Below are 26,916 nucleotides of genomic sequence, written 5' to 3' on the forward strand. Positions count from 1 at the left end.
CTTTGTGGCCATCACTACAGCTCAGCAAAATAGACTCCACCTCCTCCCTCTGCTGCACAGAGATTTACTCTTTGTGACCATCAATAGAGCTCAGCAAAGCCTCATCATCATCTATACCAGCTCCTCCATAAATATTGGGCTTGATTCAGAAAAGGGTGCTAAGTGTTAGCACGCCAGTGAAAAGCCACTTTGCATGTGCTAACATGCTTTGCACGTGCTAAGTAGTTAGCAGCACATGTAAACTACTTAGCACCGTAGTTAGCACATGTAAACTACTTAGCACCCTAGTTAGCACATGTAAACTACTTAGCACCCTAGTTAGCACATGCAAACTACTTAGCACCGTAGTTAGCACATGTAAACTACTTAGCACCCTAGTTTTTTTTTAAAAAATCAGTGTTTATTCAACAAAGAAAAGGAACATATGACAGAATATGCAGTGTAGCAGTGCGCCTCCTAACTTTTCCAACAGTAGCTTCAGCATCAATTATCACTGTGGAAGATGAGAGGTTTTGTGAACAATAATATAATGATCATCACATAATTTATAGAGCTCAGATTGAATTTAAATTTCCAAATGTTCTATCTTTTACAAGATCATAATTAGCAAGACCAGGGGTATCTAACCATGGAGCTTAGCACCCTAGTTAGCACGGTGCTAAGTAGTAGTTTGCACGTCCTAACTACGGTGCTAAGTAGTTTGCATGTGCTAACTACGGTGTTAAGTAGTTTGTATGTGCTAACTACTTAGCACCCTAGTTAGCACGCCCAAAGCCTTTAGGCGTGCTAACTGGGTTAGCACCGTTTACTGAATCGAGCCCATTGTGTATTATAGCATTTAACCCTTCCCACAACCTGCCCAAGGTGCTTATAAAATCTATATGTACCTCTCATCGTACCACCCCGCCTGAAGTAACAAAGCCATTTCTGACTATTCTTTTATTTAACCCTTTTACAGAGGTACTACCAGGGAGGGTGCAGGACAGGAAAATGACACATTAAGCAGGGACAGGGTGATAACACTCTGCTGATCAGAGTTAGGCTGGTTTCACATCATAAACCAGCATCAGCATCACACCATCAAAAACTGGCCTTTAGGGAACACCGCGCCGCCGCAGAAGCGTATTTTAACAGTGCACTTCCGTGCACTTCTGCATACCGGATGCAGGAAGTGACAGCAAGAGCACGTCACGCGCACGTCACTTCCTGCTTCAGGTATGCAGAAGGGCACGGAAGCGTATTGTTATAATATGCTTCCACGCATGCACGCTGTGACGTCACGTTGGTGAATTTTTTCAAATCTACACATCGCCGTAGACTAACATGACTTCCGGCACAGCTCGTTGCAGAATCCGCGCGGTAAAGTAGTTCTGGCCCTGAATCGGGGATGCGGTGAAAACGTCACTTTGATCGCGGTGTAACATCGCAGTATGAGTCTCCATAAATTTTCATTGCTTGGCAGTGGGGTGGGGTAAAAATACTGCTCCGCCCCGGAGTGAAAAGGGCCCTGAAGGTTCCGGACATTTTTGACACTTTAGCTGTCGCTTTGATACAGCTGTATTACATATACCATCTTAGTGATATGTATTTTGTTTTTTTTCACTACAGTCTATGTTTTCTCTATTTTTTCCCAAAACTGTTTTATTTTATCATCATTTTATGGGGAAAAATTAGGCGTAAATGCAGAAGATACCCATTTTTTTCACGCTTAATTGTCACATGACACGTCCCACAGTTATAAAACACATAAAAATGAATTATTTGGCCCTTCCCAGTTAAAATGATACCCATGTGCCATATTTTATTACTAGCTGAGCATGTGGCGGACCGTTATCCCCAGTCTGCACGTCTGTGGTGATTGAATGCATTCGCTAGGGCGACAGTTCAGGGGGCATAGAGCTGTACAGATGCATCACTAGGCAACAGCAGAGCATTACATCTGCAGAGCATCGGGGCCTAAAACTTTCACCCTAGCGATTGCATCCGATCGCTACTGGTGGCAGTCGTTAAACATTTATAAACAGGCATAGGTATTGCAGGGGTTAATAATGGGTTAATAGGCTAGGATGGGGTTAAAAATTACCTAGGGATTTAAAAAAAAAAAGAAACTTTTTAAAGATTTAAAGAAAAAAGACTTTTTATTTTATTAGGACCATGTCACTTTAAAAAATGTTTAAAAACTTTTTTTTTTTTTTTTGCTTATCTTTATTGAATGATTGTTGCCATTTGCTAGCAACAATCATTCACAGGACCATGCACATGCGGCAGGTGGTGATTTTTAATGGGGTATGTAGATTCTACGTCCTAAAACCTTCAGAAGCAATAATTATGATGTAGAGTGGTGCTCAAATACCCCTTTTTAAAATTCGAGTTTGGTCGAATTCGAATAGTAAATTATTCGAGGTCAGTCGAATATTCGAGTCGAATAATTTTTACTATTCGATTCGACCTCGGACTTCGAGCTCACTATTCGAGTCGGTATTCGAGCTCATTATTCGAGCTGACTATTCGAATTGGCCTTAAATAGCTAAACATCTTTTTTTCCAAGTAACAACAGCAAGTGATTATGTGGGGATGTTCCTTTAAAAAAAAAAAGGTGAAAAGAGAAGTTGTGTCCAGAATTTTGTTCAGTACTGTATATACTTCTTCTTCTTCTTCTTCTTCTTCTTCTTTATCTTCTATATCTTCTTCTTCTTCTTCTATATCTTCTTCTTCTATATCTTCTTCTTCTTCTATATTGTCTTCTTCTTCTTCTTCTTCTTCTTCTTCTTCTTCTTCTTCTTCTTCTTCTTCTTCTTCTTCATCTTCTTCTTCTTCATCTTCTTCATCTTCTTCATCATCATCTTCTTCTCCTTCATCTTCTTCTTCTTCATCTTCTTCATCTTCTTCATCTTCTTCTTCATCTTCTTCATCTTCTTCTTCTTCATCTTCTTCATCTTCTTCTTCTTCTTCTTCTTCTTCTTCTTCTTCTTCTTCTTCTTCTTCTTCTTCTTCTTCTTCTTCTTCTTCATCTTCTTCTTCTTCTTCTTCCTCTTCATCTTCTTCATCTTCTTCTTCTTCATTTTCTTCTTCTTCATCTTCTTCTTCTTCTCCTTCTTCTTCTTCTTCTTCATCTTCTTCTTCTTCATCTTCTTCTTCTTCTTCTATATCGTCTTCTTCTTCACTTATTTCTCTTTTCATTTTTTTTTTTTAAAAATGCAGCTATTTTTGAGCGTAACAAATAGCTGGTGGCGCACGCATGTTGGAAGCGCCATTGTATGTGCTCCCTGGCAGTGGAAACACACAGACAGCAGGAGGTAAATTCAGCAGCAGGAGGAGGAGGATGAGTGTGTGGCAGCAGGCAGTCAATGAGGCAGGCAGCGTGACATAATAGCCCTGGTACCTAGCGGTGATACCAGGGCTGTAAATAAACACAGCAGGCAGGAGGTCCCAGACAGCGGTCGTGCAGCCCACATCGTGTCCAATACACAACTGGGACAACACAGTTTTCAACCCGGGCACCTCAGAAAAATGAAACCTTTTTTTTTTTAATGGTTTTTTGGTTTTGTTTGTACAACCAATTACACAGATATATAGCTATTGTTTGACGTAATAGCTGGTGGCAGAGTGGCAGCAGAAGGTAATTCTGTGTACCCTGGCAGTGGGAAACACAGACCGACAGCAGCAGCAGCGGGAGGAATGGAGGAGTAATTATGTGAGCAGCTATTGTTTGACGTAATAGCTGGTGGCAGAGTGGCAGCAGAAGGTAATTCTGTCTGTGTACCCTGGCAGTGGGAAACACAGACCGACAGCAGCAGCAGCGGGAGGAATGGAGGAGTAATTATGTGAGCAGCTATTGTTTGACGTAATAGCTGGTGACAGAGTGGCAGCAGAAGGTAATTCTGTGTACCCTGGCAGTGGGAAACACAGACAGACAGCAGCAGCAGGAGGAATGGAGGAGTAGTGTGAGTGTGGCAGCAGGCAGGCAGCGTGACATAATAGCCCTGGTACCTAGCGGTGATACCAGGGCTGTAAATAAACACAACAGGAGGTCCCAGACAGCGGTCGTGCAGCCCACATCGTGTCCAATACACAACTGGGACAACACAGTTTTCAACCCGGGCACCTCAGAAAAATTAAACCTTTTTTTTTTTTTTTAATGGTTTTTTGGTTTTGTTTGTAAAACCAATTACACAGATATATAGCTATTGTTTGACGTAATAGCTGGTGGCAGAGTGGCAGCAGAATGTAATTCTGTGTACCCTGGCAGTGGGAAACACAGACCGACAGCAGCAGCAGCAGGAGGAATGGAGGAGTAATGTGAGCAGCTATTGTTTGACGTAATAGCTGGTGGCAGTGTGGCAGCAGAAGGTAATTCTGTGTACCCTGGCAGTGGGAAACACAGACAGACAGCAGCAGCAGGAGGAATGGAGGAGTAGTGTGAGTGTGGCAGCAGGCAGGCAGCGTGACATAATAGCCCTGGTACCTAGCGATGATACCAGGGCTGTAAATAAACACAACAGGAGGTCCCAGACAGCGGTCGTGCAGCCCACATCGTGTCCAATACACAACTGGGACAACACAGTTTTCAACCCGGGCACCTCAGAAAAATTAAACCTTTTTTTTTTTTTAATGGTTTTTTGGTTTTGTTTGTAAAACCAATTACACAGATATATAGCTATTGTTTGACGTAATAGCTGGTGGCAGAGTGGCAGCAGAATGTAATTCTGTGTACCCTGGCAGTGGGAAACACAGACCGACAGCAGCAGCAGCAGCAGGAGGAATGGAGGAGTAATTTGAGCAGCTATTGTTTGACGTAATAGCTGGTGGCAGTGTGGCAGCAGAAGGTAATTCTGTGTACCCTGGCAGTGGGAAACACAGACAGACAGCAGCAGCAGGAGGAATGGAGGAGTAGTGTGAGTGTGGCAGCAGGCAGGCAGCGTGACATAATAGCCCTGGTACTTAGCGGTGATACCAGGGCTGTAAATAAACACAACAGGAGGTCCCAGACAGCGGTCGTGCAGCCCACATCGTGTCCAATACACAACTGGGACAACACAGTTTTCAACCCGGGCACCTCAGAAAAATTAAACCTTTTTTTTTTTTTTAATGGTTTTTTGGTTTTGTTTGTAAAACCAATTACACAGATATATAGCTATTGTTTGACGTAATAGCTGGTGGCAGAGTGGCAGCAGAATGTAATTCTGTGTACCCTGGCAGTGGGAAACACAGACCGACAGCAGAAGGGCAGTACACAGCAGCCCACTGTAGGTGTAAAATGTGTGGCTGCAGGCGACGTAATAGTCAAACTGAACCAGGCTGGCTTAGTGAGCAGGAGCCAGGAGGTGGTAGAGGGTGGTAAGGCACATTAACGATGGTTCTTAGCCAGTTCATGTCCCCCTCTCGCCGACAACAGGGGCCAGGAACTCGCCTTCCACCCACGCCTGGTTCATCTTGAGAAACGTCAGTCTGTCCACAGACTTGTGAGACAGACGTGAGCGTTTCTCGGTGACCACGCCACCAGCTGCACTGAAGCAGCGCTCGGACAGCACGCTGGAAGAGGGGCAGGACAGCACTTCCAGGGCGTACTGCGCCAGCTCGCTCCAGATCTCCAGGCGCTTGACCCAATACTCCATGGGATCAACAGGGGCATCGCTGTCAAGCCCGCTGTAGGACCCCATGTAGTCAGCCACCATGCGGGTCAGGCGCTGGCTGTGACCGGAGGAGGATGCTGCTGCATGCACCTCCTCTCTAGTCACTGCTGCCGGAGCCTCTACAGTCCTGTAGAGCTCGTGGCTGAGAGACAGCAGGTCTGTGGGGCGCTTGCTGCTGGATGCAGGCACCTGCTGCTGCCTCTGTGCTGGCTGCTGGACAGTGGGGGTGGAAGGCTGGGGGAAGGCTTCCTCCAAGCGCTCAACAAGGGCCTGCTGCAAGCTCCTTATTTGTTGCGCTGGGTCTCCTCCTGCAGGCGGCAGGAACTGGCTCAACTTCCCCTTGAGGCGTGGGTCCAACATCATGCTGATCCAGATGTCCTCCCTCTGCTTCATCTGGATCACCCTGGGGTCCTTGCGCAGGCACGCCAGCATGTGCGCTGCCATTGGGAAGAGGCGGCCACGTGTGCTGGCACATCGATGGCAGTGCTGTCCTCATCCTCCTCCTCTGCCTCGTCAGCCTCATCCTCTCTCCACCCCCGCACCAACTCAGCTGCACTGTGCTGCTCCCCCTCATCAGCAGCAAGGTCAGGGACCTCCACCAAGTCCTCCTCCTCCTCCCCCTCAGAGGTGGACTGTGCAGCTGCTTGCCGCTCCTGCTGGTCCAAGGCTGCCGCTCCCTGTTCCAGCAAAGCATCGAGGGCCCTGTTCAGCAGACAAACCAGGGGCACCCACTCGCAGACCATAGCATGGCCCCTGCTCACCATGTTAGTGGCCTGCAGAAAGGGAGCCAGCACTAAGCACACCTGCTGCATGTGCCTCCAGTCATCATCGGGGACGATGGACGGGATGTTGCTGGTCTTGTCCCTTCTCTGAGCGGCGGAAACAGTGGCCAGGGCAAGGTACTGGTTGACAGCGTGCTTCTGTTCAACCAGATGCTCCAACATCGCCAGGGTGGAGTTCCAGCGAGTCGGAACGTCAAGGATCAGCCGATGGCGTGGCAGCTCCAGCTCCTTTTGCACGTCTTCCAGGCTCGCACAGGCTGCAGCCGAGCGCCGGAAGTGACGCACAACGTTCCTTGCCGTTTCCAGCAGTTCGCCCATCCCCTGGTAGGTGCGCAAGAACTTTTGCACCACCAGGTTCAGCACGTGGGCAAGACAGGGGATATGGGTCAGGTTTCCCCTGTCTATTGCGGCAACCAGATTGGCCCCATTGTCGGCCACCACCTCTCCGACTCTGAGGCCTCTGGGGGTCAGCCAAATCCTCTCCTGCTCCTGGAGTTTGGCCAACACATGGGTTGCCGTCAGCTTGGTCTTCCCAAGGCTGACCAACTGCAGCAGCGCTTGGCAGTGGCGGGCCTTCACGCTGCTGCTGAGGCGGGGGGTTTGGCCAGGTGTGCCGGAGGATGGCAGAGGATCGGAGGAACCTGCTGCAGTTCCCCTGACCCTGCGGGGGGGGGCACCACCCACTGTGTTGCTGCTGCTGTGCCCGCTGCTGCTCTCCCATCCTCACCCCCTTCCACCAAGCTGACCCAGTGGACAGTGAAAGACAGGTAGCGGCCTGTCCCGAAGCGGCTGCTCCAGGAGTCCATGGTGACGTGGACCCTTTCACCAACCGCGTGCTCCAGCCCTCGCTCCACATTGGCCATCACAAAGCGTTGCAGTGCAGGAATGGCCTTGCGGGCGAAGAAGTGTCTGCTGGGGAGCTGCCAGTCTGGGGCTGCACAAGCAAGCAGCGCACGCATGTCGCTCCCCTCCTGCACAAGCGTGTACGGCAGGAGTTGGGAGCACATGGCCCGTGCCAGCAAGCCGTTCAGCTGCCGCACGCGACGGCTGCTGGGAGGCAGAGCCCTAACCACCCCCTGGAAGGACTCGCTCAAAAGGCTCTGGCGTGGCCTTTTGCTGGCACGGGAATCAGCAGACACAGCAGAGGAGGCCACTGAGGACTGGCTGCCAGAACAGGCCTCAGTGTCGGCGGCAGGAGTTGCAGAGGGGGGAGGAGCAGTGCGTTTCCGCACTCCTGCTGGTGCTGCTGGAGGAGCAGGAGGGCGGGTGGCTGCTGTTGCTGCTGCTGCTGAAGGCTGTGCAGTGATGGGTGTGGTGCCACTGCCAGCACCAGATGCCTTCAGCCTCTGGAACTCCTCATGCTGGTGGAAATGTTTCGCAGCAAGGTGGTTGATGAGCGAGCTGGTGCTGAACTTTAAGGGGTCTGCACCTCTGCTCAACTTCCGCTGACAGTGGTTGCAAGTGGCGTACTTGCTGTACACTGTGGGCATGGTGAAAAAGCGCCAGATTGGTGACAAAAACAACCCCCTACGGCATGGAACCGCTGCTGCCTGTCTCCCTGTGGTAGTTGGGGGGGGGGGGGGGGGCTTGGGTGCGGCTGGTGGTGGTACTGGCAGATGCTGCTGCTGCTGCTGCTGAGCCTGAGACACCAGCAGGCTGTGGGACCTGCCTACTGCTGCCAATGCTTGCAATGATGAGCCTCCTTGCAAGGCCCACAAGCGCATCCTCCTCCTCCTCCTCAGAGCTGCTGATGACGACATCCCCTGGAGGTGGTGGCACCCAGTCTCTGTCTGTCACCGTGTCATCATCATCCTCCCCCTCCTGAAACATGTCCTGCTGGGATGATGACCCCCCAAACTCCTCTCCTGATGCATGGATGGGCTGCTTGACTGTCGCCACAGTCTTGCTGTCCAATCCCTCATCCCCCAAAGTGCCCATCAGCATCTCCTCCTCAAAATCGCCAACAACAGCAGACAATACCCTGATGGTGCCTGGGGTAAAAAGACTGCTGAGTGACAGGTCGGCGACTGACGGTGAACTGGCCTTCTCCCCAGGCCCTGCTGGGCGGCTGCTGCAAACAGGGGTGGTGGTGGTGGTGGTGAGGGTGGAGGCAGGGGCGTAGCTAGAAATGACTGGGCCCCATAGCAAAAAAAAATTATGGGCCCCCCCACGACCTTCCAACCCCACGGACCTCGGACCTCCCACCCAAACATTTTGTGGGGCAATCTGATTTCCCCACAATATGCAACCAGATTGTCGGCAGATTTCCCTACAATATGCAACCGGATTGTCGGCAGATTTCCCTACAATATGCAACCAGATTGTCGGCAGATTTCCCTACAATATGCAACCAGATTGTCGGCAGATTTCCCTACAATATGCAACCAGATTGTCGGCAGATTTCCCTACAAAATGCAACCAGATTGTCGGCAGATTTCCCAACAAAATGCAACCAGATTGTCGGCAGATTTCCCAACAAAATGCAACCAGATTGTCGGCAGATTTCCACACAATATGCAACCAGATTGTCGGCAGATCTCCACACAATATGCAACCAGATTGTCGGCAGATTTCCACACAATATGCAACCAGATTGTCAGCAGATTTCACCACAAAATGCAACCAGATTGTCGCCAGATTTCACCACAAAATGCAGTATATGTAGTTAGGTCTATAGTGGGCTAACATTAATTACCTGGAGGGAGGGTGGTTGGGCAGGCTGGCACACTATTTGCGGTGCAGGCAATGCACTGGGTAGGCAGTTAGGTAGCTGGGTGGGAGGGTAGGGAGATAGGTAGACGAGTGGGAGGGTAGGCAGATAGGTAGACGGGTGGGCAGTTAGGTAGACGGGTGGGCAGTTAGGTAGCCGGGTGGGAAGTTAGGTAGCCGGGTGGCAGGGTGGGCAGTTAGGTAGCCGGGTGGGCAGTTAGGTAGCTGGGTGGCAGGGTAGGCAAATAGGTAACAGGGTAGGCAGATAGGTAGCTGGGTGGGCAGTTAGGTAGCTGGGTGGCAGGGTAGGCAGATAGGTAACAGGGTAGGCAGATAGGTAGCCAGGTGGGCAGCTAGGTAGCTGGGTGGGCAGTTAGGTAGCCGGGTGGGCAGTTAGATATCCAGGTGGGAGGGTGGGCAGTTAGGTAGCCAGGTGGGCAGTTAGGTAGCCGGGTGGGCAGTTAGGTAGCTGGGTGGCAGGGTAGGCAGTTAGGTAGCCGGGTGGCAGGGTGGGCAGTTAGGTAGCCAGGTGGGAGGGTGAGCAGTTAGGTAGCCGGGTGGGAGGGTGGGTAGTTAGGTAGCCGGGTGGGAGGGTGGGCAGTTAGGTAGTGGGCAGTTAGGTAGCCGGGTGGGAGAGTGGGCAGTTAGGTAGCCGGGTGGGCAGTTAGGTAGCCCTCAGTTAGGTAGCCGGGTGGCAGGGTGGGCACTTAGGTAGCCAGGTGGGAGGGTGAGCAGTTAGGTAGCCGCTTGGGAGGGTGGGCAGTTAGGTAGCCGGGTGGGAGAGTGGGCAGTTAGGTAGCCTTCAGTTAGGTAGCCCTCAGTTAGGTAGCCGGGTGGGCAGTTAGGTAGTGGGCAGTTAGGTAGCCGGGTGGGAGAGTGGGCAGTTAGGTAGCCGGGTGGGTGGGCAGTTAGGTAGCCCTCAGTTAGGTAGCCGGGTGGGAGGGTGGGCAGTTAGGTAGTGGGCAGTTAGGTAGCCGGGTGGGGTAGTGGGCAGTTAGGTAGCCGGGCGGGAGGGGAGGTAGCTGCCTCACCTGGGGTCCCCCCTCCTTTTATCAGCGGCGGGAGGTGCGTCATATACAGAAGGCTCCGTCGGAGTAATCAGCCACTAGAGGTTCAGCTGCCTCCGGGCTACGGTGTCCCCACTGTATTGCTGCTCGCAATAAACCAGGAAGCGGTGTGAGCAGCAATACAGTGGGGACACCGTAGCCCGGAGGCAGCTGAACCTCTAGTGGCTGCTTACCCCCGCCGGAGCCTTCTGTATATGACTCACCTCCCGCCGCTGATAAAAGGAGGGGGGACCCCAGGTGAGGAGGGGGGGCACTGAGGTGAGGGAGGGGGGCCCAAAACAAAAAGTAAACAAAAAAAAATAATAAACAAAAAAAAAATTCCTCTCGGGCAGCTGCGGGCCCCCTGTGACGTAGCGCTGCGCGGGGCCCCGTAGCAACGCTATGGCGGCTATCCCCATTGCTACGCCACTGGGTGGAGGCCTCGGATGCAGAGCTGATGGCGGGCTGCTCATCCTCCGTCATCAGTTGCACCACAGTGTCTGCATCCTTTTCCTCAATGGGACGTTTCCGACCCGGCTGGAGGAAAATCGGAGCAGGTGCTACACACTGCTGCTGCTGTGTCTCTGCAGCGTGAGTTGCAGATGCTCCTGCTGGGCGGCGCCCAAGGCGTCCACGGCCAGTGGCTATGGGAGGAATGTTAGCCACTGACGCTGCTGCTGCGGAACTGTGCATGGTGGCGCGGCCGCGCCCGCGGCTTGCCACAATGCTGCTCCCTCTCCTCCTGATTCCCTTGCTGCCCTTCCCCTTGCCCAAACCGCGCTGGCTGCCACTTCCAGACATCTTCGATGTTTTGGGCGTAAACACAAAAGTTTTTGAAAAGGGCGGGTGAAAAGTGGGGTACTTTAATGGAGTGGGTTGGTGGATGAGGTGACTGAGTGAGTGTCCCGACTCCCTAGTACAGTAAGTAAGTAGTAACAGTCAGGAAGTACAACTAGCAGTTACAATAATCAGTAGTAATCACAAGGAAATAGAGTGTGTGTACACTACAGACAGTGAGTGCACGCACGCGCAAACACGCGCAGGAGCTGGCCTATGAACAGAGAGTGAGTGAGTGTCCCTAGTACAGTAAGTAAGTAGTAACAGTCAGGAAGTACAACTAGAAGTTACAATAATCAGTAGTAATCACAAGGAAATAGAGTGTGTGTACACTACAGACAGTGAGTGCACGCACGCGCAAACACGCGCAGGAGCTGGCCTATGAACAGAGACTGAGTGAGTGTCCCTAGTACAGTATGTAAGTAGTAACAGTCAGGAAGTACAACTAGAAGTTACAATAATCAGTAGTAATCACAAGGAAATAGAGTGTGTGTACACTACAGACAATGAGTGCACGCACGCGCAAACACGCGCAGGAGCTGGCCTATGAACAGAGACTGAGTGAGTGTCCCTAGTACAGTAAGTAAGAAGTAACAGTCAGGAAGTACAACTAGAAGTTACAATAATCAGTAGTAATCACAAGGAAATAGAGTGTGCGTACACTACAGACAGTGAGTGCACGCACGCGCAAACACGCGCAGGAGCTGGCCTATGAACAGAGACTGAGTGAGTGTCCCTAGTACAGTAAGTAAGTAGTAACAGTCAGGAAGTACAACTAGCAGTTACAATAATCAGTAGTAATCACAAGGAAATAGAGTGTGTGTACACTACAGACAGTGAGTGCACGCACGCGCAAACACGCGCAGGAGCTGGCCTATGAACAGAGAGTGAGTGAGTGTCCCTAGTACAGTAAGTAAGTAGTAACAGTCAGGAAGTACAACTAGAAGTTGCAATAATCAGTAGTAATCACAAGGAAATAGAGTGTGTGTACACTACAGACAGTGAGTGCACGCACGCGCAAACACGCGCAGGAGCTGGCCTATGAACAGAGACTGAGTGAGTGTCCCTAGTACAGTAAGTAAGTAGTAACAGTCAGGAAGTACAACTAGAAGTTACAATAATCAGTAGTAATCACAAGGAAATAGAGTGTGTGTACACTACAGACAGTGAGTGCACGCACGCGCAAACACGCGCAGGAGCTGGCCTATGAACAGAGACTGAGTGAGTGTCCCTAGTACAGTAAGTAAGTAGTAACAGTCAGGAAGTACAACTAGAAGTTACAATAATCAGTAGTAATCACAAGGAAATAGAGTGTGTGTACACTACAGACAGTGAGTGCACGCACGCGCAAACACGCGCAGGAGCTGGCCTATGAACAGAGACTGAGTGAGTGTCCCTAGTACAGTAAGTAAGTAGTAACAGTCAGGAAGTACAACTAGAAGTTACAATAATCAGTAGTAATCACAAGGAAATAGAGTGTGTGTACACTACAGACAGTGAGTGCACGCACGCGCACACACGTGCAGGAGCTAGCCTATGAACAGTGACTGAGTGAGTGTCCCTACTACAGTAAGTAAGTAGTAACTGTCAGGAAGTACAACTAGAATTTACAATAATCAATCAGTAATCAGAAGGAAATAGAGTGTGTGTACAGTACACAGACAGTGAGTGCACACACACACGCAGGAGCTAGTAGCCTATGAACAGTGACAGTGAGTGTCCTAGTACAGTTACAGTATATAACTACAATACAAAATACAATCACTAAGTAGTAAAGGACAGCAGAAATACTGTCTAATACTATCTAATACTGTCTAATACTGTCTAATACTAATGAGAAATAAACTAACAGAGGACAGGAGGACAGCTGCCCACACAGGCAGGCCCTAAGGCCTAAAGCTGTAAGCTTGCCTGCAGCAGCTGGCCTGTCTCTATGTAACACAAAAGCTACTAACTAAAATACAATGTCTATCTAACTAACAACAATATAGGTGTGTATAGGAGGTGTATGTGAGCAAAAACGCTAGGTAAATGACCACAATAGAGCTCTTGCTAAGCCAAAGCACAAAGGAGCAACTCTCTCTCTATGCAAGTCTCAGGCAAGCACGGAGAAACGGAACATGGCGGCCGCTATTTATAGGGTAGGGGCTGGCCAGGGTCCCCCTCTGTGATTGGCTGCCGTCAGAGGGCCTGGGAGCCCTCTGATTGGCTCTAAGGACATCAATCTGGGCTATGACGGTATTCGAGCTCGGTATTCGAGCTCGAATACCGTCGTTTGCTCGAATAGCTCGAATAGTGAATGGGCTATTCGAGTTTACTCGAATAGCCCATTCGAATAGCTGCAGCTATTCGGAGCTCGAATACTGAGCTCGAATAGCTGAAAAAGAGCTCGAATATTCGAGCTACTCGAATATTTGAGCTCTGCTGAGCACCACTCCTGGATCCATAAGCAGTAAATAAAGTTGTTTGCAATGTATTCATTTGCATCTTACCAGGGCTGTTTTTAGGCATAGGCCAACCAGGCAAATGCCTGGGGTCACAACTGTAGGTGGAGACACTGCAGAACTAGTCGCGCGTGCGGCGGAGGGTGGGCGCGGGTGGCGAGCACGCGTGCGGCGAGAAAAACAGACCTAGTGCCCATTTTTAAACGGGCTTAGGTTTGCTAGTCGTCTATAATAAAACCCAAGTGTCCCTGCATACTCCTGTCTCTGTGTCCTTGGGTCCATGCCTTTTGCTACTGCGCATGTGCGCAGCACGGACCTGGACAGCCAGTGAGACAGGAGGACGGGGACAGTAAGTCGGGCAGGTGTGTGCGCAGTTGGACGGGTGCACACGCATGAGCAGCGGGTGCTAGCGCGCGGCTAGTGCGCATGTGTTTGCAGCGGGCGTGCATGCATGCGCACTGATAAAAAACAGACCTAGAGCCCGTTTTTTAAATGGGCTTGGGTCTACTTGTAATCTATAAACAATGTGAACTGTAAAAACTGAAATTTTGCAAAACACACTTATTTCACGGACACAAATTTGGTAGATGAATGTAGTTTTCGTTTAACCTCCTTAGCGGTAAACAGGAACTAGACTCGGAGTGGAAAACCGCAACTCAGAGCGGTGACCCCGACCTACACTCGTGGTTGCCGCCGGGAGGTCCATGCAGAGCATTGCGCACAGCAGGCGTTCTAACTCACCTCCCGGGGGATCCAGATGCTGGCAGCCATTCCTCTTCCTGTCCTCCGAGGCTCTGCATTCCCCTGGTCAGATCGCCGACTGTCGTCATGGCGACAGCTGGCAATCTCACTACAGGGTTACAGCGCCACCCACAGGACGGAGGGAGAACTGAAGCGCTGGATCCCAGGGAGGTGAGTGAGAGATGGGGTTGCTGCAGAGACTCTGGCGCGGGGCCGGCTCTATGCAGGGGTAAGAGGGGCAGCGCCCCCCTCAAATCAATGCCTTGCCCCCTCTCTCGGGAATCGGGAAAAATGTGTCTGCATGGGATCCTCTTCTGCCTGACTGCCCATATGCCGGTTTCCTTTGGAACGCTGCGCACACCAACACAGAGCGAGAGACGTCAGTTTGTCAGCTGACAGCAGTCAGTCACATGACTGCTATTTGCTTTTCCTCCACACTCCCGCCACCTCCTCTTGTCCTGTCCCACAGAGTGATGGAGGCTGCTTGGAGCAGGGAGCTAGTCAGCACCGCCGCCAGTCTGCCTGATAATAATTACACTCTGGAACTGTACTGTTATATTAAATACTGAAAATGGAACTTAGTTCATTCATTACGGAGTCTGTTCCCATTCCCCCGCTGAGTTAAAGCAGACCTGACCTGTCCTGGCAGAACTTCCTCTCTAACAGCATAATAGATAGGGCCAGAAGCTGGAGCTAGCGTAGTGCGGAGGGCCCGGCCATGATGAGGTAGCCGTCCCCCCTCCCCGGGTAGCGCTAGATAGGTGGGCTAGTGGGTAGCCGCCATGTATTGCTGGGGCGGTGCAGGGGTTAACTGGGGCAAGGGGCGGGCAGCTCTGCGCTGGGAGGTGTAGGCGGATTTTCCCGGGCAGGCGGCGGATGTAAGGAGGCGGGCACTTCCGGCTTGGAGCAGCGTGAAGGAAGAAGCTGCTTGCCGGACGCCCGCCTGTGCCCCCGCAACTATGGCAGATTTAGACCGTTTGGTGGCCAGGATCCGGGCGGAAGCGGAGTCAAGGGGCCCCTCGTGGGTCCAGGTCCAGCTGGCGGCGATAGGAGCAGGCACAACGGCGGAGGCTGCGGCGGCCAGCGAGCCACCCGCGGCTGCGGCACCCAGCGCTCCATCCGAGCAAGCAGGTGAGGGGAGAAGCGAAGAGAGGAGGCAGTCCAGGCCCCCGGATAGGCTCAGCCCAGAGCACCATGCCGGGCCCCGGCGCCGCTCAGGGAGCCCCCCTAGGGACCCTCCGCCTCCCCCTGCAAAACGGTTGTCCAAGGGCAAGGGGGCTGGCGGGAGGAATCCCAACCAACGGCATGAGGCAGCAGGAGAAGGGCCATCCAGCGCGGCCGGCTCTTCACATACACAGCAGGCGAGAGGTGATGCGGCCCTTAGTCCCCGCGCTGCGCGGCAGACTAAGCGGGCCCAACGGAAGGACTCCAACCCCACGGGTGCCGCCCTCCCCTCCGCGGCGGCGACCCACCAAGCGCACGGTGCGAGCAGGAGCTCCACCAGCAAGGGAAAGTCGGGAGGATCCAGCAGGCAGAAGAGCAAGTCGGGCAGAGGTGATCAGCGGCCACAGGCTCAGCACGCACAGCACGGCAGGGGCCCCCCAGCGGATAACGGCTCTGGCTCCGAGTTGGATTCTGTAGAGGATGATGACAACGTCGCAGCGGGTGGATCCGGAGTGACGGCTGGCAGGGACATGCGTCCGGAGCAGCCAGGTGAGGCCAATCTAGCCGCAGTTAATGCCTTAGCCACTTTATTGTTGGGGATTTGCGGGGGAAGACAGGGTGGGGCTGGTACCCTAGCAGCGCCAGCGGGGTCGCAGTTAGCGCAGGTGCAGCCTTCACCTTACATGCCGGCGGGGGCGTCGGGGTTGTTACCAATGGGATCGCCCCTCTCACCCGTGGGGGCTTGGTCTTTGGCACCCCCGGGAGCGGCCCCTCAGGTGGGGCTGGTACATGGAGGGGCGCAAGGAGTAGGTTTGGCCGTACAGGGGGTGGTTCAGGTGGCTCCACCCGCGGCGTTGGGTTTGAGTAGTGTCCAGGCGGAGGTGGCGGTGCAGACGGAAGGGGCAGCCAGCGGCTCTTCTGTTGATGGGGGTGCAGGCCAAGTGCGACTGGCAGATGCGTCGCATGCGGAACTGTACGTTTGTTTCAATGGCCTTCTTGGTTCTCATTTGAAGCAGGAAGTGAAGGAGCGAATCTGGAAGGGCGAATATATTGAGATATTTTCGCTCCTCCAGCTGGAGAAGTTCAATCTGGATAAGGGTAAGCCGGACGAGAAGAAGAGGGAGGAGGAACGGCGCTATAGATTGATACCCCGGACCTTCCAGAATTGGTTCCAGGCTTTCTCAATCCTTGCAAGCGTGACAGGGGAAAAGCAGCCTGAGCATTGCACAGCGCTGTTTGGTTACATGGATTCGATCGGGGAGGCCTACCGGTCGTACGGGGGGAATGCCTGGCTGCGGTATGACGAGCAGTTTAGGCAGACAAAGGCGGTACGGCCGGAGGTTCGGTGGGACCATAAGGATATCACCTTGTGGATGCGGTTGATGATTCCGGCAAGGGCCTCTCAGTCCTTTCCAGCAACAGCCGGAGGGTCGGCCCCCGCCGGCCAGCCGGCGACCCGTGGAAAGGGTACCTGTTGGCAATACAACGATGGAGCTTGTCGTTTTGGCCAGTCCTGCCGGTTCAAGCATGAGTGCTCCCATTGCGGAGGCTCACACGCGGCTTCCAGATGTTACAAGCAGCGAAGGGGGAAGTCGGGGGATTCTGCGCGAAAAAGGGATGACGCCAGTGAAGGGGGAGGTGATGGCACAGTTTCTAAGTAGGTATCCCGACCACGAGGCGGCGGAGTTCCTGAGGGCGGGTTTTGAGGAGGGGTTCCGGATTCCCAGTAGTTGTTCGTTGCGGTCGGCCCCCCCCTTTAGGAACTTGAAGTCCGCCTATGAGTTGCCGGGTGTCGTGGACAAGAAATTGGCTAAGGAGGTGGCAATGGGTCGATTGGCGGGTCCGTTCCCTTCTCGCCCTCTGGTTGATCTGATCGTGTCACCGCTGGGCGTGGTTCCTAAAAAAGAACCGGGATCGTTCCGCCTAATCCACCACTTGTCTTTTCCTCGCGGTTCATCTGTCAATGATGGATTGTCGGGTGATGATGCATCGGTGGTGTACACCTCATTCGATGCGGCTTTGAGTTGGGTCAGGCGTCTGGGTCAAGGGGCGTTACTGGCAAAGACTGATATCGAATCAGCTTTTAGGTTACTGCCGGTTCATCCTTCAAGTTTCCGTTTGTTGGGTTGTTTTTGGAAAGGAGAGTACTTTGTGGATAGGTGTCTGCCCATGGGGTGCTCCATTTCATGTGCTTATTTCGAGAGGTTTAGCACTTTTTTGGAATGGGTAGTGAAGGATGATTCGAGTGTGCAGTCAATTATACACTACCTCGACGATTTTTTGTTCATGGGTGCAGCAGACTCTCCTGATTGTGCGTACGCATTGGCGACTATGCGGCACGTATGTGAGCGCTTCGGGGTCCCACTCGCCGAGGAAAAGACGGAGGGACCCGGCACGGCGTTGAAATTCTTGGGCATTACTATAGACACCGTTGCTATGGAATGCAGCTTGCCAGCTGATAAGGTGGTGAACCTCAAGAATTCTATTTCATTGGCACTCAGTAGCAGAAAGATGACTTTGAGGGAGGTGCAGTCTATGCTGGGCAAGTTGAATTTCGCCTGCAGAATCATGCCCATGGGGCGTATTTTCTGCAGGCGCCTGGCAATGGCGACTGCAGGAGCGTCGGCGCCACACCACCGGATTCGGCTAACCGCGGACATCAAGGCCGACCTACAGGTGTGGTTGATTTTCTTGACTAATTTCAATTGCAAGTCACTGTGGATGCAAGACACGGTGAGCAATGCGGAGTTAGAGCTGTTTACTGATGCGGCGGGCTCTCATGGTTTCGGGGCCTTTTTCGCGGGCCAATGGTGCGCAGTTCCCTGGGACACAACCTGGGTGGAGGCGGGTTTTACGTCCAACCTGGTGCTGTTGGAGTTATTCCCCATAGTGGTGGCGGTACAGATTTGGGGAAGGCAGCTGGCCAACAAGCGGGTGAGGTTCAACTGCGACAACATGGGTGTGGTGTTGGCAGTGAACAGCTGTTCGGCATCTTCCCCCCCGGTGATAAGTCTGATGCGGCAATTGGTGTTGGATTGCTTGCGGTTTAATATTTACTTGTTTGCTGTGCATTTACCTGGGGTCGACAATGTCATTGCTGATGCACTTTCTCGATTCCAGTGGGACAGATTCCGGGCTGCGGTTCCCACGGCGGAAGAGCGTGGGGTTCCTTGCCCGCCCGCGGCGTGGAGGATTCCTTTCGAGCGGTATCCTGTATGATTGGGAGATCCATATCAGAGTCGTCAGCGGCAGCGTACACGTTAGTGTGGAATGCGTGGGACGCTTTGATGTTTCAAGCAGGAGGTTGTGCTTCGGATGAAGAACGGCTATGTTTGTTGCTGTATTTCTTGGGGAATAATTTTGTAGAGGGTATTTCGGCATCGGCAGTGGCTAAGAAGTTATCGGCTCTGGCCTTTTGGTTCAAGGTCAGGGGGCTCTTAGATGTAACTAAAGATTTCCGGGTTAGGCAGGCCCTTAGGGGTTACCGGTCTGGGTCGGTTCGCAGGGAGGCCAGGCGCCCAGTTACGTTTGAGTTGCTGGGGAGGCTGGTGGGGATACTTCCGGGCGTATGTTCCTCCAGTTATGAGTGCGGTCTATTTCAGACCGCCTTCGTGCTGGCTTTTTTCGGGGCCTTTAGAATAGGGGAGCTTGTTAGCCGCAACAAAGCGGGAGTGGGAGGCATTCTTGCAGAACACATCTCCGTTCATGCTGATACGGTCGTCATTTATCTGCCGCGCTCAAAAACTGACCAGGCAGGCAGGGGCCGGACTATCACCCTGTTTCAGATTGGCGGCCCATTATGCCCTCATTATAACGTCCAGAGTTTTGGGGCAGCTCGCCCCTCTCAGGCTCGGGTGTTTTTGGCGCACCAGGACGGCTCGGCGTTGTCTCGCTTTCAGTTTGTAGCATTGTTTCGAAAATGTTTAGGCCAACTCGGCCTCCCTTTTCTGGAGTTTGCCTCCCACTCGTTCCGGATTGGTGCGGCTACTGAGGCGTCACGTTGGGGGTTGAGCGAGGGGGTCATAAAGCAGATTGGGCGCTGGGAGTCGGCTCGTTTCAAGTCATACATCAGGCCCCACTTAGTGTAGGTGGGGTGGGGGTAGATGGGTCTAGGGCAATTGCTGTTAGTTTGTTCTCTCTTGTTGCAGGTCCGCAGGTCATCGTCTGGATTGTGGGACACTCCTACGTTAGTAGGGGGGCGAGAAGGGCCGATGTGAGGCCCGAGGGCCGGCAGCTTGGCTTCCCTAGGGAGCAGGTACGTATTCGGTGGATAGGTTTCCCTGGGATGGTTTGGCCCGGCCTTTTGCCGGAACTTCACAAGTTGGCACGCATAGATAGAGCCCCTGACATCCTCGTGTTGCACGTTGGGGGGAACGATCTGGCGGCTAGATCTACCAGAATTGTGATAAAGGAGATCAAATTTGATTTCTTGAGGGTTCGGTCCCTGTTTCCCGAGACCATTGTAGTTTGGTCAGACATTGTGGCTCGGGAATTTTGGAGGTTGGCTAATTCGGTCCAAAAGGTCAACAAAGCAAGGATAAAATTGAACAAGGAGGTGGCCAGGTTCTTTATCAGGAATGGGGGGTTGGCTATCCGTCATTTCGAACTGGAGGAAGACATTGGTTTGTTCCTTAGAAGGGACGGGGTGCATCTTAATGACATTGGGATGGACTTGTGGGCCCTAGGTATCGAAGACGGGATACAAAGAGCTTTGAGGTTGGGGGCCTCAAGGTCATAAGGGGTCATGCCCTTTCGTGGTGGAGGGGTAAAAAGGGGCTCCGGAGGTCGGTTTATTGGGAAAGAGATTTGTCGCGGGACAAATCCGGCGGTTTTAACGGAGTGAAGAGAGACGACTTTGGGGCATGCAGCTGTCCCCGAGCCGAGTTCCGCGGCTGGGGGCCGGTACAAGGCTGCATGTCACACGGGTGTTATGACAGACAGACTTTCGGTGCCTCCGGACCCCTTACCCCAGCTCTTTGTGAATGCTGTTTTGGTTATTTGGGTTATGATGGTTATTTGGTTTGTTTGGAACATTGTTAATTGGCTGAATAAAGAAAGGGGCTGCTATGGCCTTAAAATTAATCCAATGCCAAGTAGTCCGTGTCTATTATTTTAATAGGTTAAGAGGGGATGGAGTATGGGGGATGGTGGTGTATGGGGGTTTTAAGGGGGTGGTAGGCTTACCATTATCAAGATAGGGCCAGAAGCTGGAGCTAGCGTAGTGCGGAGGGCCCGGCCATGATGAGGTAGCCGTCCCCCCTCCCCGGGTAGCGCTAGATAGGTGGGCTAGTGGGTAGCCGCCATGTATTGCTGGGGCGGTGCAGGGGTTAACTGGGGCAAGGGGCGGGCAGCTCTGCGCTGGGAGGTGTAGGCGGATTTTCCCGGGCAGGCGGCGGATGTAAGGAGGCGGGCACTTCCGGCTTGGAGCAGCGTGAAGGAAGAAGCTCCCACCCTCCCTCCCTTATTTTCTGTTTTTGTGTGGTATGTCTTTGTTTGTCATTGCAGCCGGAGGGGTAAAAAGGGGCTCCGGAGGTCGGTTTATTGGGAAAGAGATTTGTCGCGGGACAAATCCGGCGGTTTTAACGGAGTGAAGAGAGACGACTTTGGGGCATGCAGCTGTCCCCGAGCCGAGTTCCGCGGCTGGGGGCCGGTACAAGGCTGCATGTCACACGGGTGTTATGACAGACAGACTTTCGGTGCCTCCGGACCCCTTACCCCAGCTCTTTGTGAATGCTGTTTTGGTTATTTGGGTTATGATGGTTATTTGGTTTGTTTGGAACATTGTTAATTGGCTGAATAAAGAAAGGGGCTGCTATGGCCTTAAAATTAATCCAATGCCAAGTAGTCCGTGTCTATTATTTTAATAGGTTAAGAGGGGATGGAGTATGGGGGATGGTGGTGTATGGGGGTTTTAAGGGGGTGGTAGGCTTACCATTATCAAGCCTCTTTCACAGTGCAACGTTAAAGTTGCACGTTATTAAATATTTTAACGCAGAGTAACAGACAGCAATGCAAAGTCTGTGCGACATTCACAGTGCACATGTTGCATTAATGTGTAACGTGTAGTGTTATTTGAAAGTGCTGCATGCTGTACGTTTAGCAATGTATCTGCTGCGTTACCTGTGTTACACATGTACAGTAATGTTTTTTTTCTACTTTAAAATGTTCCGCAGGCGCCGTTTTTGTTCCATAGTAAAGACATTTTCTAACATGTGACTTTAACGTTGCACTGTGAAAGTGTATATGCATTGCGTTAGGGCCGCGTTGTGCGACCTTTACATCGCATCAAATGCAACGTCCTACTGTGAAAGTAGCCTTAAACAAAAAACAATAACAGCTGACACAAATCTTGCAAAAATTTGCAGTGTTTTCTGCTTTCATGGAAGCAGACATATTGTTACATCCTATACTTTCACATGAGCTTGAGCCGTGGCAGTCATGTGACACAGGGGAAAGATCAAATTACAACTTGTGAATAGACACAGATGAGGGGGAATTAGACAGGCTAAACTCTCTAAATACATACAGGGTGCATTTCTCTCTGCTTTCCTTCTGTCCTGTGCTAGAGTTCAAGACTGTGTTTGTCATCACTGATCTCACAGCCTGTTCCATTGCAGAGCTACTTCCTCTTTATGCGCGGGGGACATTGTTTTCGTTTTGACTCTGTTTCCTTCACATGGGTGTGGCCATCCTGCAATTGTCTCCTGCTGCATTTGCTGCGCTTTGATGTCCCCTTTAAATTTCTGACTGCCCCTCATATGTGCCTGTCTAGAACCGGCCCTGGTCTGGCGGCATGACTTTTTCTAGCTTTTAGTGTCTAAAAGCACATGAAAAAATGGTACCGCTTTCAGACCCTAAAATCCAGAAGGAATCATACCACCAGTAAGGTTATAGCACAACTGAAGTGAGAAAGATAAGGAGGCTGCCATGCTTCTTTCCTTGTACACAATACCAGTTGCCTGGCTGTCCTGCTGATCTTCTGCCTTTAATACATTTAGCCACAGCCCCTGAACAATCATGCAGATCAGGTGACTGAAGTGTGACTGGATTAGCTGCATGCTTGTTTCAGGTGTGTGATTCAGACACTACTGCAGCCAGAGAGATCAGCAGGACTGCCAGGTAACTGGTATTGTTTAACAGGAAATAAATATGGCAGTCTCCGCACCCCTCTCACTTCAGGTATCGAGTAAGAAAATGTGAGGAAAAAAATCAAGTAAACTGCTGTGTCCCCTTTGTCTTCTTTGAGCAAGTAATTAGCTCTCTTACAGAATAAAATCCTGGCACACGGGAGCAGCCATTTACCTTCACCAGCCGATCCACACAGGCCCATGGCGATTACTCTTCATATCTCCAGACCCTTCGCTTGCTGCGGTGAATCAGCCTCTCCTGCGGGTGTCGATCTGCTGGTCGCCATGGAGCGGGCGAGGGGGGAGATCTGGCTGTGGTGAGCGGCGAGGAACTGGCAGTCATCTACACGCGTGACGCAGCGACTGTTGTCAGGAAGAGATAACAGCAGCTGGACAGGCCAGGAGAACCCAACAGCAAAGTCCTGTTCAGCGATGATAAGACTCCAGCAAGACTTCCTGCGCAGCCATTGGACGCCGCCCGAAATACAGAGAACGTGCGTCCGCCGCGTACATATACTGCTCGCCGGAACAGCCAAATCATATACTGCATATATATATTTATATACACACATACATATATATATATATATACGCACACTCTGTACACACACACACACACACACACACACACACACACACACACACACACACACTGTACACACACACACTGTACACACACACACTGTACACACACACACTACACACATACACTGTACACACACACTGTACAGTGTACACACACACTACACACAAACACTGTACACACACACATACACACACACACACACACTACACACATACACACACTGTACAGTGTACAGACACACACTACACACAAACACTGTACACACACACACACACTGTACACACACACACACACACACACACACACTGTACACACACACACACTGTACACACACACACACTGTACACACACACACACACACACACACACACACACACACACACACACACACACACACACACACACACACACACACACACACACTGTACAGTGTACACACACACACTACACACACTACACACAAACACTGTACACACACACACACACACACAAACACTGTACAAACACACTGTATACACACTCACACACACACTACACACATACACTGTACACACACACACACACTGTGCACACACTACACACAAACACTGTACACACACACACACACACACACACACTGTACACACACACACACACACACACTGTACACACACTACACACAAACACTGTACACACACTGTGCGCACACACACACACTACACACAAACATACACACTACACACACACACACACACACACACACACACTTAGTCAGTGACATGACTATGTACTCTGTAAAGTGCTGCAGAAGATGTCAGTGTCAGTGCTATATAAATACAAATAATAATATGGTAGGACATTAGACTATGACTATGGTAGGATTAGACCGTGAGCTCCTCTGAGGACAGTCAGTGACATGACTATGTACTCTCTAATGTGCTGCAGAAGATGTCAGTGCTATATAAATACATAATAATATGGTAGGACATTAGACTATGACTATGGTAGGATTAGAGTGTGAGCTCCTCTGAGGACAGTCAGTGACATGACTATGTACTCTGTAATGTGCTGCAGATAGGGTTGCCAGGTGTCCGGTTTTACACCGGACAGTCCGGTTTTTGTGCGCTGTGTCCGGTGCAAAAAGGCATGCTAAACCGGACAATTAAGTTGTCCGGTTTAGAGCCCCCCCCCCCCCCCGCAGCGCAGGAGGAGAACAGTGCAGCAGAGAGAGAGCTGGGAGCAGCGGTGGAGAAGGGGGGCAATCTCCCCCCCCTTCCCTCACCTTAGGGTGCTCTCTCTCCCCCGCTGTCTCCTCCAATATGATGTGCAGGCTGGCGGGTGGCTGCGGGCGGAACTTACCTCTGTGTCGCTCCAGCGCCGGAAGTTCGGGTCCCGCAGCCGCTGAGATTCGACTCAAAAAAGATCCGGATCAAAGATCCGAATCATTCATGAGCCGGACAACACTAATCAGTCTGAATAGTGTTGTCCGGCTCATGAATGATTCGAATCTTTGATCCGGATCTTTTTTGAGTCGAATCTCAGCGGCTGCGGGACCCGAACTTCCGGCGCTGGAGCGACACAGAGGTAAGTTCCGCCCGCAGCCACCCGCCAGCCTGCACATCATATTGGAGGAGACAGCGGGGGGGAGAGAGCACCCTAAGGTGAGGGAAGGGGGGGGAGATTGCCCCCCTTCTCCACCGCTGCTCCCAGCTCTCTCTCTGCTGCACTGTTCTCCTCCTGCGGGGGGGGGGCACCTGGCTACCTATTCTGGGCACATATAGCCCCTGGCTACCTATTCCGGGCACATATACCCCCTGGCTACCTATTCTGGGCACATATACCCCCTGGCTACCTATTCCAGGCACATATAGCCCCTGGCTACCTATTCCGGGCACATATAGCCCCTGGCTACCTATTCCGGGCACATATACCCCCTGGCTACCTATTCTGGGCACATATACCCCCTGGCTACCTATTCTGGGCACATATAGCCCCTGGCTACCTATTCTGGGCACATATAGCCCCTGGCTACCTATTCTGGGCACATATAGCCCCTGGCTACCTATTCCGGGCACATATAGCCCCTGGCTACCTATTCTGGGCACATATAGCCCCTGGCTACCTATTCTGGGCACATATAGCTCCTGGCTACCTATTCTGGGCACATATACCCCCTGGCTACCTATTCTGGGCACATATACCCCCTGGCTACATATACTGGGACATATATACCCCTGCCTACGTATACTGGGACATTTACACCCCTGCCTACATATACTGGGACATATATACCCCCTGGCTACATATACTGGGCACATATATCCCTGGCTACATATACTGGGAACACTGGCTGTTTGTCATTATGTGCATTTAGTGGTGAAAAGCTGTCTCTTTTGTGCATTTACTGGTGAAAAGCTGTCTCTTATTATGTGCATTTACTGGTGAAAAGCTGTGTCTTATTATGTGCATTTACTGGTGAAAAGCTGTCTCTTGTGCATTTACTGGGGAAAAGCTGTCTCTTATTATGTGCATTTACTGGTGAAAAGCTGTGTCTTATTATGTGCATTTACTGGTGAAAAGCTGTCTCTTGTGCATTTACTGGGGAAAAGCTGTCTCTTATTATGTGCATTTACTGGCGAAAAGGTGTCTCTTATAATGTGCATTTACTGGTGAAAAGCTGTCTCTTATGTGCAGTTACTGGTGAAAAACTGTCTCTTATGTGCACTGGACCAGTACTACTGGTGAGGACAGTTAGTGACATGGCTATGTACTCTGTAATGTGCTGCAGAAGATGTCAGTGCGATATAAATACTATACATTTTTTTAAAAAAAAGCCCATTGTTTAGCCCCACTCTACATAAAAGTGCGCTTCTGACTCCGCCCCTAACTCCACCCCTAACTCCACCCCCTGTCCGGTTTTCTCCATCAGCCGACCTGGCAACCCTAGCTGCAGAAGATGTCAGTGCTATATAAATACATAATAATAATATGGTAGGACATGAGACTATGACTATGGTAGGATTAGAGTGTGAGCTCCTTTGAGGACAGTCAGAAAAGGGGGACATACGAAAGAGGGGGGTGAATGGGGGGGGGGGTAAAGAGGTAGAGGCACAAGACAGAGAGCCTGTTAGGCAGGGCCGGGCCGAGGCATAGGCTGGAGAGGCTCCAGCCTCAGGGCGCAGTGTAGGAGGGGGCGCACAATTCATTCAGCTGTCATTCCTAATTGTGTTTGAAGCAGAAAGATACATGGAAGTGACTACAAGCCAGATAACTAGAGATTAAGGTGTTGGGGGCCCTGGGGTGCCTCTTAGTGTAATAGCAATCAGTGTGTGACGGCTGGGGTGTGAGGGATGGGAGGGGCCTCTTAGTGTAATAGCAATCAGTGTGTGATGGCTGGGGTGGGAGGGATGGAGGAGGGGCCTCTTAGTGTAATAGCAATCAGTGTGTGACGGCTGGGGTGGGAGGGATGGAGGGGCGCACTTTGGTGTCTCAGCCTTGGCTGCTGGAGGACCTTCTCCCGGCTCTGCTGTTGGAAGAGGAGAAATGGCAGGAAGATCTCTCACCAGGACTGTAGACATCACCAGTGCTGTTTGGCAGGGACATGCTGTTAAAAGAAGCCACTGAAATCGGAAAAGAGGAAAGGGTCATGGGGAAAACAGGGTGGAAGGGGGAGCTGGGAAAAAGATATGATTACCTACAATCAAGCTAATCTAAATTTCCTGGGAGGTTGCTTCTCTGCTCCCTACAGAAGTCGGCTGTCAGCACCTGTATCACTGGCTTCTGCAACATCAGACTGCCCTGCATTATTGATGAATTACTCTGATCAGGATAAATAATCAATAGTCCAGGGCACTGTGGTATTACAGCA

The 26,916-nt window shown here is 51.5% G+C and overlaps 1 protein-coding gene across 1 annotated transcript in view; it reads right to left on the reverse strand.

Annotated features, from left to right (window-relative positions):
* LOC137533666 (platelet glycoprotein IX-like) overlaps positions 1-22,907 on the reverse strand; it is a 29,219-nt gene extending 6,312 nt beyond the window's left edge. The window contains exon 1 of the mRNA XM_068255005.1: positions 22,659-22,907. The gene's annotated coding sequence lies outside the window, so the exon portion shown is untranslated. The remainder of the gene's footprint in view (positions 1-22,658) is intronic.
* Positions 22,908-26,916: the final 4,009 nt, after the last annotated feature.

The sequence above is a fragment of the Hyperolius riggenbachi genome, chromosome 9 (assembly GCF_040937935.1).
Source record: "Hyperolius riggenbachi isolate aHypRig1 chromosome 9, aHypRig1.pri, whole genome shotgun sequence".
NCBI classification, from domain to species: domain Eukaryota; kingdom Metazoa; phylum Chordata; class Amphibia; order Anura; family Hyperoliidae; genus Hyperolius; species Hyperolius riggenbachi.